At 32.6% G+C, this 17,299-nt stretch overlaps 1 long non-coding RNA gene across 1 annotated transcript; it reads left to right on the forward strand.

Annotated features, from left to right (window-relative positions):
• The first annotated feature begins 13,762 nt into the window (after nucleotides 1-13,762).
• Nucleotides 13,763-16,993, forward strand: LOC143058367 (uncharacterized). The gene is made up of 4 exons (XR_012973027.1): nucleotides 13,763-13,953; nucleotides 16,006-16,044; nucleotides 16,398-16,466; nucleotides 16,923-16,993. It is a non-coding gene; the product is annotated as an uncharacterized LOC143058367 (long non-coding RNA).
• The last annotated feature ends 306 nt before the right edge of the window (nucleotides 16,994-17,299 follow it).

The raw sequence follows: 17,299 nt of genomic DNA on the forward strand, positions 1-17,299 counted from the left end.
TCAAGCAATATTCGATAAGATTAATTTGATATTGTTTTGGGGAAACAAAGATATAAGACGAATAAACTTTCCAATCGAAATATAATCGAAAGATACCAAAGGGTCATTCAAATTAAAACTTTTGCATCTCCTCTGAATCTTTTACAAATGTAGGTTGGAATATGACCTTGAATAAGGTACACCGACAGTGACCTTGAGTAAACCGGAAGTAGACATTTTTGCACTTTTTTCAAAGAAAAAACCCCAAAAATCATCTTTGTTTTCCAATAGACATCCATTATCCTATGATTTTAGACTTGAAGTGATCTTCAAAAAACCGGAAGTAACTTCTTATCGCCTTAAGTATAGGAAAAAGTATATGGAAAAAAAATGTTTTGGAATCAGTGTTAATACAGCTATCAAACGAGCCTGCAAGTGATATTTGATATGCCGAAAGTTGAAAATTATATCACTTATTTCAGGCAAAGGTATTTAAAAACCATATATTTTTGGAATCAGTGTAAATAAAGCTATCATATGAAGCCGGAGGTGATATTTTCGGAACCAGAGGTAGCAAATTATCCCTTTGTTTTAGGCAAAAGTATTTAGAAAGCATATATTTTTGGAATCAGCATGCATAAAGCTATCATACGAGACCGAATGAGACATTTTCTAACGCTGAAGTTATCTTCATAATTATAGATAGAAAAATATAGAAACAATACTTTGTTAGAAGCAGTATTAGACACTAATAGTAACTTTGAAAATTTAATTTGGAAAGACCTTCTATTGTTCTCTGACAATTGGCCTATAATTATGTCTTTTCATTTCCTCTTGGAGTACAATTCTTTTGTAATTGTCAAATAATCCAGCTAATAATTAAGTCACTTTTCAACGGTCATGTCCACTCCTTGTATATATCATTAACAAAAGCAACTTTTTCAGACAAAATTGATGAGTCAATTGCAATATGACATGGAATTATGACATGCTCTTTCGAAAAAGAACTTACGCTTGCAAACAAATTTTGATCTGAACCGGTCATTGTGATCTGAACCGCTCTTAAACGACTAAAATACTACTACTGGGTGGTTTTTAAACAGACTTGACTGGTTGTTAAGCCTTCGCCCGGTCGGATCGGTGCCCTAAGGCGTTTGGTGATCATTAAAAGTGTTGTTGTTGTCGTCGTCAAGTAGGTAAAAGGCAGTCATTTTGGTTTCATATGGATTGATTTGGTATGTTGACTATAATGGTTTTGCTTAGTATACTGTCTTCACACCGGCTGTTGTATTGGCCAGGTTGATCAGCAGAGCAGCCCGCTAACTACGTCGATGTTTTACTAGTCCATGAATCGTTGACAAAATCCCGCTTACGGAGGCAAGCTTCAGCTAGGCCTTTAACAATAATGTATACTAGTTCAGCAAAAATGGACGCCACATTAAACTCTGAAATAGATGAATTACCAAAATTAAAAATAACACACAAAACTAGGAAAATCCAGAGGCACTAAAACGAGGCGGATTTTGCTACAAATGTTTTGTGAGATCTCATCAGTTTATATTTTTGTACTTAGAAAATTATCTGCATAGTATCCTCAATGGTAGTCATACCGCACCTTTTTGTTATGTTTACGTGCTTGGAATGCTTTATGTACATACAAAGAAAATTCGACTAACAGACAACGTTATATGCTCATATTACACCTACAATGTTACCATTTTTGACCATAGACATACATGAAAAATCCAACCATCGCTTGCATACAACGTTCATAGATATATATGTATTTTTCAAATGTAGAATATGATTTTTGCGCAATGTGTCCTGGCCATTTTAACTTTGGGATTCGTCCTGTAAACAATATTGACCATTATATGACCGTGGTAATAACATATCCTATTAGATTGAAAATCCGAGATCTGCATCCAAATATCAGACATAAGCATGTGCCATATAATTACAAGTATTTGTGCAAATACACGTATAACAGTTACGATGGTAACAAAGTCGATTTAATTATGAAAATAATACATGTATTGATGTGGCTGGGATTTTATTATTTCTAAAGTAAAAAAAAGATGCGTTATTATGACTGCATAAATACATTTAACCTGTAGTTACTTCTCCGATGAGGAGAAATGCGCATAACTTAGGTCCGTTAATGTTATTTAAATGTGATTTAGGAAGTCCTTTATTTCAGTATCGATTACACATGTTAAACTTCTTCAACATTTGTATTAAATTTTGGTTATATAAATGTTTTGACTTCGATTATCACTAAAGAGACGTATATTGTCTAAATACGCTTGTGGTGGATTAAAATTGGTACCGTTTATGTATTGACAGTTAATTGAACAAATAGCTGCATCTGTTTCGAATGTTAACTATTTTTTACTAAAAAAAATACGTCAATCACGATCGATATAATTTTTGATTTCCGACACGTTGTTACCACTTAATGAGTCAATAACTTGTCCTCGAATGTGACCGACCGTATTACACTTATCATCGGGTGTGTACCTACTAGCGTAACGAAACTGATGCCACGTGTAATGCATGTGAATATGCTCATCCTCTCTATTTACTTGAGATCAACCCCGGATTTGAAGGGGTTTGTGTTGATCATGCGTTAGTTGCGTTTTGCATACTATTGTTTGAGATTTGTTCGTTTTAGTTTTTTTCTTGGCCTTTCGATTCTTTTTTGACTTATAAGTTTGAATACTATAGATTCCATTGTTTTTATGGGTACCAATTTTAAATGGACTAAGAAAAACTGATATTTTCGTAGATATTTGATTTCGTGGTTTTACAAAAGTCTACATACAAGTCTACCGGAAATCTGTACCTGGTTAATCATTTAATGTCGTGGTTCGACTATACCCACGAGATCCATGAATATTGGTACCAAACGAATAATAAATAATCCACAGTATTCTATTGATATCTTTGGCCTCTTTTTCTTACGAATTAGTAAAGGAAAACTGAAACAATATGAAAACAAAACCTCAAAATACAAGGATTGTAAGTATTTTGTTGTGAGGAAGAATTTATAATTGCTTTGGTAATAAAACAAACGTATCGAAAGTTAATATTATAAGTGTTAATCACTTGTATAAATGTACTTTAAGGGAAATCGAAACACATCGTTAGTAGTGGAAGTTCAAATTATATATCTATTCTAAATCGCAATATATACATTTACGGGCCACCATTTACCGATGGTCGTCAAATGACATCATGTCCAATTAGCCAACGTCAATTTGGACTCTGTTGGATAGATGCCTCATTTTCAATAATGCCAGATCTCCTATGTTATGTTTTATTGTTTCGTTTGGTACATAAAAAGTAGTCAGCGCAAAGAACATTATATGTCAAACATGTTTTATAACAAGGAAATGTTTATAAGTAATTTAAGCAATCCAAACACAAACACATCATACTTAGGTGAAGTATGATTGCCAATGTTTACAAAAATTAATAAAAAAATCGAACGACATTAAACAGCATAAACAATGATTGAACACATGTCGTATAAATTGCTTAAGAAGGCTCAGTGTAATAAAATGTGACCATGTAAATAACAAAAAACAATTATGACATGCATCAACAAAAAGACAACGGTATAATAACAGGTTCATGTCTTTTCAGTGGCACTTGAAAAATGCGAAAATGGCATACACAAAAGCAATAAAATCATAAAAATAAAAAAAAAGTAGTTGTGCACTGAGGTTAATGGTTTTTTTACCTACTAGGTTATTAACGTGTTCTATAAACACATAAAATAATTAGGATATGCAACTGTAACCAGAGCGAGGATCGGGAACCTACAAACACAGTTTGTGAACATTTGAAAATTATACACTTAAGTCACTCAGATACACTCAAACCATAATTTATTTCTGGACCATTCGAGCACACATAAATTAAATATACTATTACTAAAGGCTTACTATGAAAACAAAACATGCTCCATTTAACCCCTTTCCAATAATAATTATAAGATTGTATTAGCACAAATAAGTGCATTGTGTAAGGTTTGTTTGAAACAAACACTAATATTTATCAAAAATGATATGTTGAGTACCCATCAATTGAATAGCTAATCGGGATACAATAACATTATGAGCGAAAAGTATACACTCGTATTTATCAAACGCATAGTGTGTATTCAATTTATAAAGTACTTATTAGCCACATATATACTAAATAATACAAGGAAAATCATAACTATCATTATCAAAAATTGAACCATACAGCAAGCGAAACTAAACTTCTACAACAGTCTCTTATGATACATAAAGGCAATAGTAGTATACCGCTGTTCAAAACTCATAAATCCAAGGACAAAAAACAAAATCGGGTTAACAAACTAAAACTGAAGGAAACGCATAAAATATAAGAGGAGAACAACGACACAACATTAAAATGTAACAAACACAGAAACGGACTAAGCATTAGACAAAATCCTATGAGAATAACAAATATAACATCAAAACCAAATACATGAATTTGGGATAGATAAGTACCGTGACACGTCTTATAGTAATGTGAATTCACACTCAAAAATAAGAGAAAACAAACGGCATAACGGAACCCCGCAAATTAGACCCCCTTTTAAGGCAAGTCAAAGTGCTTCCATAAGTAAAATAGTAGAAGCACAAAAAGTGAAGAAGACATTGAGGGTACAGTTTGTGCTTTGAGTAGAGTTAGTAAAACAAAATACTGCAACTGGTGACAGTACTTATGTGATAGATTTTTTTATGGGCAACTCAAGTTATTGTTACTAAATCAACCAATTTAGACGCTTAACTAACAGTAATGATAGAAAAGGTAAGAAAGAGCATAGCAACTAACATGCGTGATTGTTTGGGTGAAAGTTTAGTCACATTGTAGAATTACACCTTCATATGGATCATTTTTTACCTCTTAAGTGTAGTTCCTACATACCACTTCTAGTAAACCTGCTCAATAGAAGGTCATTATTAACGTGAAAAACACAGACGACCGTTGTTTTCAATGGGCTGTATTATCTGCGTTACCTCATGAAGTAGACAAAAAAAAAAAAGCACTAATTGAGTTAGTCAATATAAAAGATGCATGGGGAAATGAGCTTAACTGTTAAGGTATTGCATTTCCAATGTTGTTGAAGTCTATTGACACATTTGCAAGTCGGAATATAGACCTCAACATTGATGTTTATGAAGAAAAAACCTAGAATTACTTTAAGAATGTTATGTACTGGACGAGATCAATAAAACATTATTATACTGCAGGAGATCAGTAATTTTATGTATTAGTCGAGATCTGAATTACGCTATTATTCTGCACGAGATTATAAATTACTACTCTGAACAAGATCAGTTTTCCACTGTACCGGACAAGACACAATATACTGCACGAGAACAGTAAACCACTATACTGCACGATATCAACATGATCAGGTTTCACTCTACTGGACAAGATCAGTAATACACTTTACTGTAAGAAATCAGTTATATACAGTCCTGGGCGAGATCATTTATACTTTTTCTACACGATGATAGTAGATCACTATACTGCACAAGATCAGTAATACGCTATACTGCACGAGATCAGTAATACACTACCACTGTACTACATGAGAAAACATATTCACTACTACACTGCAAATGATAAAAACTAAATTTAGATATGTGATAAAACTTTTGTGTTTTTTTTTTACAGATTTACCAGTTTTGTTTCATTAAATTGTTATAATTGAACTTTGTTTCCCTCTTTCCTGCTAAACTTAAATATGTGATAAACAAATTATAACATGTCTTTTCCATATTGGTCCTGATAACATCCCTCGAACCATATCGGCCCTCGGATAAAGCCTGAAGGCCTATATGGGAGTCTTGGGATGATACCGAGGCCAATATGGAAAAGGGCATGTCATAATCGATACTTAATACACTCTAATACCCGATATCAATTATTCACTATACTGTATGAATCATTAACACACTCTGCTGCCCGATATCAGTTATTCACTATACTGTACGAATCATTAATACACTCTGCTGCCCGATATCAATTATTCCCTAAGCTTTACGAATCATAATTACACTCTGCTGCCCGATATTAGTAATTCACTATACTGTACGAATTATCAACATCCTTTACTGCCCGATATCAGTTATCGACTATATTGTACGATATTACAAATACACACTACTGCCCGATATCCGTTATTCCCTATATTGTACGAGATTAATAATACATACTAATGCCCGATATCAGTTATTTCCTATATTTTACGAATCATTTATACGCTCTGCTGCCCGATAACAATTATTCCCTATACTGTACGAATCATAAATACACTCTGCTGCCCGATATTAGTAATTCACTATACTGTACGAATCATTTACACACTTTACTGCCTGATATCAGTTATTGACTATATTGTACGAGATTACAAATACACACTGCTGCCCGATATCAGTTATTCCCTATATTGTACGAATCATGTATACGCTCTGCTGCCCGATAACAATTATTCCCTATACTGTACGAATCATAAATACACTCTGCTGCCCGATATTAGTAATTCATTATACTGTACGAATCATTAACACACTTTACTGCCTGATACCAGTTATTCCCTATATTGTACGAGATTATTAATACACACTAATGCCCGATATCAGTTTTTTGCTAGTCTGGACGAAATCTTTAATGCAATCTGCTGCCCGGTATCAGTTATTCACTATACTGTACGAGATCATTAATACAATCTGCTGCCCGATATTAGTTATTCACTATACTGTACGAGATTACAAATACGCTCTACTGCACGAATTATTAATACACTCTACTGACCGATATCAGTGTTTCGCTATACTGTACGAGATCATGAATACACACTACTGCCCGATATCAGTCATTCACTACACTGTACGAGATCATTAACATTCTCTGCTGCCCGATATCAGTTATATTAAACGAATCAATGATTAACTCTGTTGCGAATCATTTATAAACTCTGCTGCCTGATATCAATTATTCCCTATATTGTACGAATCATTTATACATTCTGCTGGCCGATATCAGTTCCCCATACTGTACAAGATTACAAATACACCGTACTGCCCGATATCAGTTATTTACTATATTATACACGATATAAGTTTTGTTCAAATTGCACCTTGGTGAGAGATTTTGCTCTATGTTGAAGGCCTCTCCGTGATTTTAATGAAAACGTGCATTATAAGTTTCTTTTTTAACTGACTGTGAATGCCTTTCGTTCCAGATTTACAGCTCTTCTTAAAAGGTTTTTAAAGCAAACCTTTGATCAATTTGGTTGCTATGTTTGTTTGGATGTTAGGTAGGTATTCTGTTTACTATATACTGGAATTTGATTGCACAATAAATTTAAACGTCAAATCATGTCAATTCTTAATGTCCAATTAAATCCCAGTATTAATAAAACATATTAACTCCGCATACCTATTGTTTGCAAACATAGCAAGCAAGTCGATCACAGTTTTGTTTTGCATGCTTTTATAGAAAAGCTGTAATACACTCTCTGTTATTCTCTTTATGACATCTTTAAATATAAAACATTATCGCATCGCAGGTAAACTATCATGTTGTGACCCCCCTTTGAGACCGTAGGGGGTTAGTAAATTTCATAGGGGGTTCATGACGTGTTAATGGTGACGTCATCTATTAATGTTATTCTGTTTTATCAGCGTGCGATAAATTCATTATTTGGTAAACTACTAGACCCACACGGATCCATAGAGGGTGAATAAGATCCGGCCTCATCCCCTATGGATTTTACTTATCCTCTTTGAATCAGTAGCGAACCATATAACTTATAAGATCTGCAGTTATCACAACGTCCAGTTGTTTATGAATATGTACTCATTCCGTCAAAAGATTGGTTTAATACATGGGGACGAGTTTTGATTTTTTTTTATTGGGATTGGGAAGGATATTGAAAATAACTAACTTTTAACAAGACAGGATGAAAATTAATATCTGTTGGAATGTTCACTAGTTCTACCGAAAAATACTTCAGATCTCGCAAGAATTTCTACAACTTAGATAGGCTTGACATTTGATATTTTTGTGGTTAAAAATCCATTCGTGTATTTGCAAAAGTTTTGACATATGATCATGATGATTAATTTGATCTAATCAAGATATATATAAACTGCTGACTTCTATATTCCCACACAACATGTGTTACAGTTAATCGGTTTTTTTTTTTGTATCGGTTTTGGATTTCCAAATATTTTGATATGCGCGTCACTGATGAGTCTTATGTAGACGAAACGCGCTGCTGGCATATTAAATTATAATCATGGTACCTTTGATAACTAATTACACCACTGGGTCGATGCCACTGCTGGTGGACGTTTAGTCCCCGAGTGTATCACCAGCTCAGTAGTCAACACTTCTGTGATGACATGAATATCAATAATGTGGTCATTTTATATATATTTCATGTTTACATATCTTTGAATTATTCGAAAAACTAAGTATTTTCTTATCCAATGTATAGATTACCTTAGCCGTAATTCGTGTATTTGGCACAACTTTTAGGAATTTTGGATACTCAATGCTCTACAATTTTGTACTTTTTTGGATTTACAAATATTTTGATATACGTGTCACTGATGAGTATTATGAAGACGAAACGCGCGTCTGGCGTACTAAATTATAACCTTGGTACCTTTGATAACTAATTATTGTAGAATACAAATGGTGTATGTGCAGCCGCATTTGATTTGTAAAGAAAAATAAAACACACGAATCCTTAGCGTACATGAATGATGAATGGACAAATGAAGAAAAAAAATATATAGGAAGGCTAATGCAAAACCTATTTTGAACAGTATTGAAGTATCCATCCTAAATTCGACCTAGCATGTCCCAATCGCATTAAATATAGATATTCAAAGGGTAAGAAGTAGTTTCCATACATTTTTTAAACAATTGATTCCAGGCATGTAGGTTATATTTGTTTTCTCTTTCTTGCATTTGAAAAAAAATGAATGTATTGCAGACAAAATTTTCGGAAATGATACTTATACAGTTCAATTTATAAAATACTATAATCCTTGAAACCATTATCTTTAAGAAAATGTGTTTCTTGGTTGCTAACATGAAAGTTTATTACGGAGATTCCGTAATAAACTTTCATGTTTGCAACCAAGAAACACATTTTCTTAGTCATAATGACAAAGAATGGTATATACAAATGTAAATTAAATGAAACAAAACTAAATATGGTTGGGTTCAAGAATAGAATAAAGAAATACCAATTCTTCAACATTATATTGCAGAGAAAAATAACAGAGTCCAAGTGTGTAAAACATTTTTGGTCTCCTTTACATGTAATATTCAATTAATTATTGTTTCATATAAATGAGAAATTTTATTTTAATTTTTTATATATATTATGAGCAAAAATTAATCCTTGAGCTTTTTGATTTTGTCTTTAAAATATATAATTGTTTTAAATGTAAGTCACGATACATGTTGTAGCAAAAAAAAATGAGTGAAGAGTATTTGTATTGTATGAGAGAAAGTCAGAGAGTGAGTGAATATTACCAAATAAAACTTATATGTTACCTTAAATACTTTAATTGAAAAATCAATTTTTCAGTTATATAAATTGTATACTGAATTATTTTCTATAATATGTAACCCCTTGATACCATTGTCAGGTTGTTATGTAGGGGTACATGTATTTACAAAATACAAATATAAAGCCACAGACGTCGAATATAATAATACAATTGGATGAGCTATGTAGATAAGGAAATTGTTAAAAATATCAGATAACTAATTTTTGTATGTTTATATTTACAGACAATACCTGGTAAACAGTTGTTAGTTGTTCGTATGCACTTCGGGACACACGACCATCTGTTTTTCGGTGTGGGGAAGGGGCAGGAGGATTTTAAAGATAAATATTCTGGCATGGAAAGACTAAGTAAATAATCTTGTACATGTTCACAAGCCGGGATGAACTAATAAATGTGCCACATTTTTCATCTGAATTGATAATTTTGATTTGCACTCTTATCATATATATGAAATGTACATATATATTGTAAAAGAATTGTATTTCTTTAAAAAATTCAAATAAAAAGTCTATGAACTCTCATTCACCTGGAGGACCTCAGTGGCCAAGTGTTCTGCGAAATGGAACTACTCTATCACTAGAGTATCAAAAATGAGGTCGTGAGTTCGAATCCTACAAGTTCGACTCCAAACTTTATTGACAAGGATTATCAGTTTTCCTACCGAAGGTCTCCAATCGTAATTGCCTAAGATGGTGAGTTGTCCTACCGAAGGTCTCCGATCTTTATTGCCTAGGATGGTGAGTTGTCCTACCGAAGGTCTCGAATTTGTATTGCCTAAGATTGCTTTTTGTCCTACCGAAGGTCACAAATCTTTATTGCCTAGGACGGTGAGTTGTCCTACCGAAGGTTTCCAATCATTATTTCCTAGGATGGTGAGTTGTCCTACCGAAGGTCTCTAACTTTTATTGCCGAAGATTTTTAGTTGTCCTACCGAAGGTCACCAATCTTTATTGCCTAGAATAGTGAGTTGTCCTACCGAAGGTCTCCAATCTTTATTGCCTAAGATTGTTAGTTTTCCTACCGAAGGTCTCCAATCTTTATTGCCTAGGATGGTGAGTTGTCCTACCGAACGTCTCCAATCTTTATTGCCTAGGATGGTGAGTTTTCCTTCCGAGGGTCTCCAATCTTCATTGCCCAGGATTGTTAGTTTTCCTATCGAAGGTCTTCAATCTTTATTGCCTAGGATTGTTAGTTTTCCTACTGAAGGTCTCGAATCTTTATTGCCTAGGATTGTTAGTTGTCCTACCGAAGGTCTCCAATCTTTATTGCCTAGGAAGGTGAGTTGTCCTACCGAAGGTCTCGAATTTTTATTGCCTAAGATTGATAGTTGTCCTACCGAAGGTCACCAATTTTTATTGACTAGGATCGTTAGTGTTCCTACCGAATGTCTCCAATCTCTATTGCCTATGATTGTTAGTTTTCCTACCGAAGGTCTAGAATCTTTATTGCCTAGGGTTGTTAGTTTTTCTACCGAAGGTCTCATATCTTTTTGACTAGGATTGGTAGTTTTCCCTACCGAAGGTCTCAAATCTTATTTGCCTAGAATTGTTAGTTTTCCTACCTGAGGTCTCCAATCTTTATTGCCTAGGATTGTTAGTTTTCCTACCGAAGGTCTCCAATCGTTATTGCCTAGGATTGTCAGATTTCCTACTGAAGGTCTCCAATCTTAATTGCCTAGGATTGTTAGTTTTCCTACCGAAGGTCTCCAATCTTTATTGCCTAGGAATGTTAGTTCTCCTACCGAAGGTCTCCAATCTTTATTGCCTAGGATTGTTAGTTTTCCTACCGAAGGTCTCCAATCTTGATTGCCTAGGATTGTAAGTTTTCCTAACGAAGGTCTCCAATCTTTATTGCCTAGGATTGTTAGTTGTCCTAATGAAGGTCTCCAATCTTTATTGCCTAGGATGGTTAGTTGTTCTACCGAAGGTCTCCAATCTTTATTGCCTAGGATTGTTAGTTGTCCTAATGAAGGTCTCCAATCTTTATTGCCTAGGATTGTTATTTGTCCTACCGAAGGTCTCCAATATTTATTGCCTAGGATTGTTAGTTGTCTTACCGAAGGTCTCCAATATTTATTGACTAGGATTGTTAGTTTTCCTACCGACGGTCGGTGGTTCTCTCCAGGCATTACGGCTTCCTCAACCAATAAAACGGAACTGATCACTGACCGCCAGAAAAAAGCAAAACATTGCTGAAAGTGGCATTAAACATCAATTAGTAAATCGACTAATCCATCAATCTCGCCTTACAAAATGATTTTATTACATATGACGCTATATTTTATATAAAGCTATTTAAAATATTTAAGACCTTTTTTGCCACTTCATTCTCCACTTGACTTAAAGAAAGCATATATGCATTATGCATTGTTATGTATGGCCGGGAAAATAGCGTAATAAATAAAATAGCTATTCTTCCTGATGGCAAAAAGAATAAACTAGTTTGCAGCTAGTCGAAAATATTTTCGTCTTTTGGATATGGCTTTTTTCCCAGCTGACCGGACGAAAAGTCACTGCCTATTTTACAAAGCATAGTTTAACATGTGGCATTGGGCGCTGGACACAGTATGTACACACTGACACAGAAGCAACTAGTGGTTCTTTTCTCGCTGAGGGAAGAACAAATGTTTTTGCTAACTTAACATTGTTGGACTTACTTTCAAGCGAAGTATTTATATATGTATATATATGATTATAAAACGCATCAATCATATACACTTTGAAAATCAAGAATATTAAAAGTTTGATCTTGTTTTAAAGCTATGGACTGCTTCGAGGTAGCTATGAGTGCATCGAGGTAACTATGAGTGCATCGAGGTAACTATGAGTACATCGAGGTGTAGATTTGGTATTTGAAATATGTTTTTTTTAGATATTGATTGATATAAAAATGCTATATAAATATTTAGATTTTAGGTGAAATTATATTGTTCTATTATAAAAGTGTTTGTTATAAACCCATGCTTTTTGAAATTTTGTTCAATTTACTTGTTCAAAATCAAAACATTTTCAAAGATAAAGACGCAGAAATTAAAAACGATAGATCACCGTACGGTCTTCAAAAATGAGAAGGCCCGTACCGCACAGTAGACTTGTAAAAGGCTCGAAATTACAAATGTAAAACAATTTAAACTAAAATACTACAGGCCTATTTTGTGTTCAAAAAATGAACTAAATACAAATAAGTAACACAACAACAAACGACAACCACTGAATTACGGGCTCTTGACTCGGGAAAGGTACATACTGAATGTGGCGAGGTTCACATACTCGAATTATTAAAGAACTTATAATTGTTTTATTTGTATACATTGTGTCCTGGATGGAGAGTTGTCTCATTGGCACTCATACCACATCTTTAATAGGTAATTCTCGGGTGACTCAGATACTCTCCTTCTATGAGGTACGGAATCTTCCGAGTTGTGACGAATGACCACATCTTCTTATTTATATGAATTGTCTCCGTTTTTTCAAATCACCAAACAAAATCATAAATCATCGTGTCGTAGAAAAATCTGACATATGTTCCTCATACCCTTGCATAAACGCCATTCAGAAATAACTTTTAAAAAGTGTGTTATAATTAAGTGTGCACCACATTTTTTATATTATTTTGAATAGACAGAAAAAATTATTACAGTCATTTCTTCTGATTTAATTCTAAATTTCATTCTAAACCGGCATCAATCCTAAAAAAATGTTGATGACGTCACGATCACATGACAGAATAATGTCTATGAGATGATAAACAAAATTTGTTACAAGAAATTACCAAAAATTATTTACGGGGCCCCAAAAAATAATTGAAACTACAAAATCCTTCTGCTCTTAAGCATTTCCATAATTTTATGAATTATGAAATTACAAGATATAGTAATTAAGTTATTCGATTAACTAATATTATTAAATTTCATAATAATTTGTTAAAATAGGATATATTTCATGATATTATGCAATTTCCTATTTGCCACGACTGTCCAACATCAGTAATCAATCAGATATAATAGATACCAACGTGTTGCATGCAGTGTACATTCAAATTTATTAAAGTTAATTTAATTCCTTTACAATAACAAAGAGATAAAAAAAATAAGATAATTGCACATGTTGCATTAGAAATTAAGTATAAAAGCATAATCGCCACCGTTGAAAATAAGCTGCACATTTTCCTTTGAACTTATTTCAAAGAATTCGTTTTCGATATCCAGCTACCATCATGAAATTCATTGCGACCTTGTCGATTTTAGTCATATTGCTTAATACTTGGAAAGCTCTAGGAAATCCTGTTTATGATGATAGTTATCAACCAGAAAATGATGCTGGTCACGTGGCGTATAATCAAGCTAAACATGGTAACATCATTATAATTTTACTACAATTTTAATCACTTACATTTTTTACCAGCAAGATTTAAGATCTTGTTATTGTTGGGGCCTTCCATAAGGTTTTAATTTTATTTTGATTTGAGAGTCACCGATTAGTCTTACATAGGTGAAACGCAAATCTAAATCATATGACTGGTTTCTTTCATTAGATTGTTGTATTATGTAAATGGTGTAAGCAATATTATTTACTTGAAAAAAAAGTTGAAGGTTACTAGCTGTTACATTTCTAAAAGCAATTTTGCTTAAGCTAAAATGTTCACTTCACGTTAGTGATTATATAACATGTGTTAAGGGATGAATATCTGATTAATTGAGGGTCTGCTGTCAATTTGATCTCACAAAAAAATACTTTCATTTTACTAACGTACAGATGCCTTCTGTTATTGTTGATATTAATTTTCATTTCAATTTTCAAATTTTCAAAACCATTGCTTGGAATTTATCATATTTGATTCCCAATTCATTTGAGCTTATTTAAGGTTGTACATAACACCTAAAAGTTTGAAATAACGCTTTAAAAATGTGAACGTTTTAATAATAGTTACTATTAGTAAAGAGAAATCAAGCTTAACAATAATCAACATTAGTGTTTGTCAGACTGCTATATATCAAATGAAATTACTGCTGTAAATTGTGTGGTTCAAATTTCGTGAAACGTTTACATTCTTGTCAACAGTTCAAAGTAAATATGTTCTATTTAAAAAAAAAATAGATTCGAATCTGTTGTCAAAGTTTTGAGTACCCCCTTTATAGAACCAAAGTATGTTTGTAATTCAACCTGCGCGGGCAATATCTCGAAGCAATCAATATCAGCCAAAGGATATCACTTGGTCGTTCATTACAAGGCCTGCGTAAAATTGTCTCGAAAACTATTCGCATATATCACAATTGATTCAATTATGGTGTCAAGTTATTAAGTATATGTCAGAGATTGATAATCCCTTTCTTAAAGAATAGGATAATCATTCTCTTACAAACTTAGAATATTGTGAAGTTCTCAAGGCTCAAATGATCTCTTGATTGATTGTAATCAATAATTAGTTCCATTGTAAGTGCAATGCTAATAATAAATGCATGACTTCCTTTCTATGTATCTCATTTATGAATTAGTTTAAGGGATGTAAAGACTTTCTTATTATTTAGGAAAGTTTAATAAACTGTGTTTTAGAATTTAGATGACATAACAGTACAATACAATAGAAGGAATTGTATGATTCCTAATTGTGAGTATGAATATAATTCATGTAATGTTTTAGTAAGGAATTATCTTTTTGTTTGAAAGTTTATTACATTTCAAATCAATAAATTCCAAATTTGAGTTACCACTAAATTTTTTTCACAGCCAATATCTTAGTTTAGCTCTTTACACGAAATACTTCTTCATTATGGCAGGAAAATGTTCAAAGTAAATGCCTTTAAATTAAAAATTTGTTACAAAATTATATCAAATTCCTGTTTATTCCTAAACTTTTTATCAGAATATTGTAAATTGCTATTTTTACAAACTGATTTGTTTTGGTAATTTTTTTCTTAGTGTCAGATTTGAAGTTATTTTAAAATAGTCTGATTTTTTATTTTCAGTTTTTGTTTGTTTCAAAATAAGTGTTGTATAAGTCAATATGAATCACAAATCCCATCAAGCTGATAAAAGAGCTGCGGTCAGTTGTAACTCTTTCATAAAATCTTGTTTTGAACTTTAAAAGCCCTTAAAAATATCATAATCCCTTACTAAGAACATGCTTTACATTCATTCTTCACAATTAGAAAACATCAAGTCCTACAAGTCAATTGGTCGAGAACACGTTGCTACATTCGAATTTTATATAAACATTAAGAAATATGTGATATACGTCTCTAACAGCAACGCAACGACGAAAATACCAAAGACGTTTGAAGGACATCATACCATTTTCAACAATAAACAGGCTTTTATGTTTGATTTTTTTTAAATACACGTTTTAAATCGCACTAATCAACAAGTCAAAGGAAATATTTTTATAGATGAAATTTCTATTTCAGATTGTCACCGTAAATGCACGGAACTTATTGCTCAACTAGGTAAATATTATTTGTTTTTTTGTTAATCCTGTTTCGCTTTCAAAAAAACCAATTCTAAAATTATATTTTAACACCGTCAATCAAATAAATCTTATATATCATTTAATCTACGACAACATTCAAACAGGAATATGTAATGTTATAACTGTAATTAAATTCAAGTTTTTGGAACTTGCACACAATATACAATAACCGTCTATCCAGATTGAAAAAAAAACAAAACCCTACCGTTGAATGCAATGCAGTCAAGACCACTTATTTCTGCCCTTGGTACCTTTTTTTTTATCAACAAAACGATTGAATACATTTAATGTCGCATGTTTTAATTTGATCGATTGATTATTCTTGATTAGAAGACTTAAAGTTGACACATGTAACGTCACCAGTACTTGACATGGAAGGATGCATGCAGAATTGTGATGGTAAGTGAATTATCCATTAGGGATAATATTTGTATATTTTGTAAAATTCGTTATACTAATCTATATATATAAATATTGCATGTATTGTCAGCAGAGATCTGTCGTCATTATAAATTTATAAAATAAAATCACATAGTATTATACGATACCACGAGTTCCTATAACAGACAATTTATTAATGGATTGACATATTGTTGTTATTTAACTTTAACTTTTTAGAATTCATGGTAAACAAGCTTGTCTGAGGAAATATCTCGTATTGGGGTTCAACAAACGAAAACGCTTGTTCATATTTCTTTTACTAAAAATAATAACTGAATCTTTAATAAAGATGCACTGTAAACACATGTGTGTTCAAGCAATGTTCGAATTGTTTTATCTTGTTCCGACGAGGCCAAATGATATATATTACCACAACTTAAAGTTTAACCATATGTAATTTCTGTTTAATTTCAGAATTCAATGCCTACGGATGGAAACGGTAACCAGCAGAAGCTTATGAAATGAAATAAAACAATCTTACCTGTTTCATACCTTTTATTGACAGATAAAACTTTAAATGTTTGTATTGTACCTGATTGTTAATATTACTGAAAGTTCACGCTTCTTTTGTCTTTTCTGAATGTGTGTTTTTCAGTTCCTTTATGCAGTTGAATTGAACAATAAACAGTTATAAACGTACAATATTTCATGGGGAACATTATTTCCTGTTTCACACTTAAATCCGTACGTTGATGACAAACTGACAACGTCATGGTAAAAAACAATAAAAAGCTAACAACAGTATACAAAACATGACACACAAAAGCAAGGACTGAGCAACATGAACCCTA

The sequence above is a fragment of the Mytilus galloprovincialis genome, chromosome 14, assembly GCF_965363235.1.
Source record: "Mytilus galloprovincialis chromosome 14, xbMytGall1.hap1.1, whole genome shotgun sequence".
In the NCBI taxonomy this organism is placed as follows: Eukaryota; Metazoa; Mollusca; class Bivalvia; order Mytilida; family Mytilidae; genus Mytilus; species Mytilus galloprovincialis.